Source organism: Rhipicephalus microplus, unplaced genomic scaffold, assembly GCF_043290135.1.
Source record: "Rhipicephalus microplus isolate Deutch F79 unplaced genomic scaffold, USDA_Rmic scaffold_200, whole genome shotgun sequence".
In the NCBI taxonomy this organism is placed as follows: domain Eukaryota; kingdom Metazoa; phylum Arthropoda; class Arachnida; order Ixodida; family Ixodidae; genus Rhipicephalus; species Rhipicephalus microplus.
This window is the reverse complement of record NW_027464771.1, coordinates 252,501-257,500: the sequence shown is the minus strand read 5'-3', so window position 1 is coordinate 257,500 and position 5,000 is coordinate 252,501.

Sequence of the window (5,000 nt, the reverse complement as noted above, 5' to 3'; positions counted from 1 at the left end):
ATTAAACCAAATTTGGCGGAACTAGGAAATTCTTGCTGAAAACGCTCGGAACCAAGTCCTGGTGCCACAGAACAGCAGAATTATTCTTCTCAGTTCAAGAGGGCCACAAAAGAACAAGGAATTTCAACTTTCCTGACCATTTTCTACAGTTAGACAAAAACAGCAAATCCGAGGCTGGTTTCGGTTCTTTTCTGGAGCCGGCAGTTCTGGAAGTGCTTGAAGACTAGATACACGCTTTTGCTAGTAGTTCTGGGGCGAAACGACAGGAAATTGACATTTTCCGACTGTTCTGAGTTCGGATTCCCGTCAAAATGAGAGGCGGCCATCTTTGATTGAACACTTCACGCCAAAGGTAGAATAACTCCGGAACGAATCCCCGTAGAGAGACAAAACTGGTATCTATCTGTTTAGCGGAAAACGCCAACAGAGACAGGAAAAGTGCGGCGCCTCTACGCTGCCAAGAACACCTAAAACCGGCAACCTCTACTACCAAGGTTGAGGAACATCTCTGGCGATACCAGAACAAGTTAAAAAGGAGTAACTTTCTTCCAGACGGCAAACAACGGCTTCGAAGGCACAAACCCTTCTCTTGGAACACAGCGTGGAGATTAGGAGAAGATGTTGAAACCCAAGGGGATGAGAACGGAAACCCAGAAACAAGGACTGGAGGGAAGAGGACCTCTACAAACGGCAAACCCAGCAGTGGGGCCTATGTCAAAGGTCCTAAAAAACACAGGAAGCAATGACGACTCTGCAATTACAGACCCCACGCAAGGGGCGAAGACAGACAAGATACAGAAGAAGAAGACCAAGAGGGTGGAACAAAAACAAGTGACCAACAAAGAAGAGAAGGCAAAGAAAGAAGAACCACAAGGAGCGATGCCCGCCAAAGCTTCTCTTGAAACAGATTGGTGGAGCCCAACCGAGAATGACCAGGTAGAGGGAGGCAGCCGAGGAACCGAAACCGAAGAAGCTGAAGGAGGAGAGATCCACCCTCAAACACAAACGGCTGCTAACGAAGGAGCGCTAGACAACTGGGACGAAGACAGAAATTCACAATCGTCACTCCCAACCAGCCGCGGAGAAAAGGGTACAGTTTTGTCTAGACTTTCCAAAGCAGACAAGAATACTATGAGGGCTCTCATTAAAATCTCTACATTGACGGGCGGCGACGAGGCGGTAGCCCAGCAGATTGAAGCGATAATCTCCGAACAAGCTAAATTGAAAAACCTGGTAATGGAACAGGCCCAACAGATTGCGTTCCAAAAAGGCAGGATCGAAGAATTGGAGAAAAGAAGACAAGAAGAACCACTCGAACAAAGGGAAGAGCCAACACAGAGCAACACTCCCGCAACCGAGAGCCGACCAACCTATGCTCTGGTGGTATCTTCCGGAACAATGGAGAAAAAAGAGGTCGCATCGCTTCTGAGGCAGCGGGTGGATCCCCTCGACCTGGGAATCCAAGAAGCAACAATTCGGCCAGGGAGAGAGGGAATTGTCGTGATGACGAAGTCAAAAGAAGACTCAGCTAAGATTCTCCAGTTCATTCAGAAGGACAGAGAACTGAGAAATGTTGAAGCCAAGCTCCCAAAGGAGAACAGGATCCATAAGAAAATAATTGGACTCGAGGATGAAATTGACGAGGTCAATCTCCCAGCCCGAATCGTCAGGCAAAACCGTTTGGTGTGCTCGCCAGAAGACATAACAATAAAGAAGACATGGCCGGGCAAGAGAGGCAAGACAGTGATTCTCGCCCTAAATCGAAGTGCAAACAAAGCAATCGGAAGCCGAACTGCACTGAACATCGGCTGGTCACGATGCCCGATCTTTGACGACATCTTTTGGCCCAGATGCACAAGATGCGCCATGCACGGCCACATTGCTCCCGATTGCGATGGCCCCCAGCGCTGCATTAACTGTGGCCAACGAGGTCACTACCAAAGAGAATGTGAAGCAGAATCGCACTGCAACATCTGCGAGACTGAGGGTCGCACGGAGACAGATCATTCTATGATGTCCAGGGAATGCCCGGTATACATAACAAAGGTACAGGCCGAGAAAGGCAAAATTCTAGCTAGACTAAACTAAGAGTACCCAACACACAGGCACAATGGCGAATAGCACTGAAATACAAATAATACAGGTAAATTTAGGCAGGGCATTTAAGGCAAATCAGTCACTAAACAATTTTCAACAAGAAAAAGAATTCGACATATCTGTACTCCAAGAACCATATTCGCTCAACAACAAAATCATAGGGTTTCCGCTAAAGCATAAAGTTATAGCCAACAACAAAGACCCGAAGACAGCCATCATAATACACAAAGAAAATATAACCGCTTTCCCAATTATTATAGAACAAAAACTAATAGCAGTCAAGATAAATAAAGGTGAAAGAGAATTGTTAATTATCAACTGCTACTGTCCTCCGAATGAAAACGTCGAGCTGGCAATGTCAGCAATAGGAAACATTTTACAGAAATTTATAGACATTAACACGATAATAATGGGTGACTTCAACTCAAAACATCAAATTTGGGGAAGCACGGAGACGGATGAGAAAGGTGAAAAAGTATTAGAATTCACAGTATTACACAACCTGACATTATTAAATGCCAAAGAATCACCTCCGACATTTAAAACAAGTAGGGCGAGGGGTTGGATTGACCTCACCATATGTGACGCAAACCTAAACCAGGATATTAAAAGCTGGGAAGTACTTAAAACCTATAATCACAGCGATCACAGATACATTAAAGTTGTTATTAAAAATGAAGAACTTCCAGAGGAATATGGCCTAACGTTAAAAGGGCAAACAAAAGTCATGGAAAAGTTGCAAATTGATCCCTGGTTTGAGGAAGTCCAGGGGAAAATAAACACGAAGGAAAGTATTGAAGAAATAGTGAATACGCTACACGAGAAAATCGAGAAACTTAAGAAGGAATTCAGTAAAAAGAAAAAACCTTCTAAACAAAAACCGAATACTTGGTGGTCAAGAGACCTAGAAATTGAAAGGAAGAGAGTCAGAGCACTACGAAGGAGGTATCAAAAGGCGAAAGGGGATATCAGAGAACAATACAAAAAGGAATACTATAAAGAACATGACACGTATAACAACATGATAGAACAGGCTAAAAACAACAGTTGGAAAACTCTATGTACTAAGGCTACAAAAAATCCATTCATCCTACCGTATAAAATTGCACGAAATAAGATGAAAACCAAGGTTATGTTTAGAAGCATCACAAAAGAAAATGGAGAAGTCACAAAGACTCTTCAGGAAACAATAGAACACATTCTAGGAAATTTATACCCTAACTGCATGGAAAATGACGAGCCAGGACACAGTCAAATACAATCAAGCAACGGCACAATAAACAATAACAAACAGGGAGGAAATTGGACATCGGGAGCAGAAATGAGAGAAAGAAATTTACCCAGTGATGACCTCCCATTTACAGAGATTGAAGTAACGCAGATAGTAAAAAATCTGAGGAAAGATGTAACCCCCGGACCAGACAACCTAAAAACTAACCTCATACAAGTGATGTATGAAAGGCATAAGACTTTCTTTGTCAATCTTTTTAATGCATGCTTAAAGCACGGACATTTTCCTCAAAGATGGAAAGAATCTAAAATTATATTGATTCCAAAAGGGAACGGAGAGGACAAATCCGAGGAAAACAAATATCGCCCAATAGCTATTAACTCGATTTTGGGAAAAATATTAGAAAAGCTCATAAAAGATAGAATCTATTATTTCTTGTTTAAAAATCACCATTTTAACAAAAAACAATTTGGATTTACCCATGGGACATCAACAACCACGGCATTGGAAGAAATAATCAAACGAATAAACCAAGCGAAAATTGATAAGCTAAACAGCATGCTAATAGCACTAGATATTAAAAACGCATTCAATTCTATAAAACCCGAAGCAGTTATTCAGAAATTAGAGGAATATAAGTGTCCCAACAACCTAATAAAACTGGCGGACAATATTCTACGGAACAGGAAAATAATCTATGAAACAGATGGAGTAAAAATTAAGAAAACACTAACTTCAGGTTCCCCACAGGGGTCACCTTTAAGCCCACTCTGTTGGAATATAACAATAGGCGACCTATTAGAAACTCAGCTTCAAGAAGGAGTACACATCCAAGCCTTTGCGGACGACGTGGTGTTACACATAAAGTTCCGCTCAAGAAAAGAGGTGGAGGAAAAAGCTACGAAGGCACTAACACTAATAAATCAGTGGGCACATCAAAACGGAATAACCCTGAATAAGGAAAAATCGGAATATATGATAATCGGAAAGCAGTACATTAGCCATCAACCCCAAATAAAAATCGGACAGGATAAAATCAAAATGGTTAACGAAATGAAAATTCTAGGGGTGGTCTTGGACACAAAACTAACATTCCTCCCACATCTAAAATACTTAAAAAGAAAAGTAGACGAAGTCACGTATAATTTAAGTCGTACAATAAAAGACGACAAACATACAAATAGAAACACACTACAGTTAATATATAAAAGGGGTATAGAACGAATGGTTACATACGCCTCCCCAGCATGGTATAGCCGAAAAACCATTTTTATTAAAAAACTGAAATCAATCCAAAGATTACCTTTATTATTAATAACTAAATCATTCAAAACAACATCAAATCTTTCACTCAACATATTAGCAAACATTCCACCTCTCCATTTGACAATCGAAAAAGAAAACGAATTACACTACATACTTAAGAAAGGAAAGAACTTCACATGGCAACAGAAAGTATACACCGAAAACGAAATAATGAAGAAACACGACCAATGGCAAGATCATCCAGCAAATAAAGTTAGCATACCCTTTGGAACAACAGAGGAAGAAGCAGACTTCAAAATATACACAGACGGATCAAAGAAAGAAAAAGAAACAGGAGCGGCATTTATAATACTAAACAAAGATAACCAAATCCAAACAGTGAAAAAATATAAACTTCCAGAACACA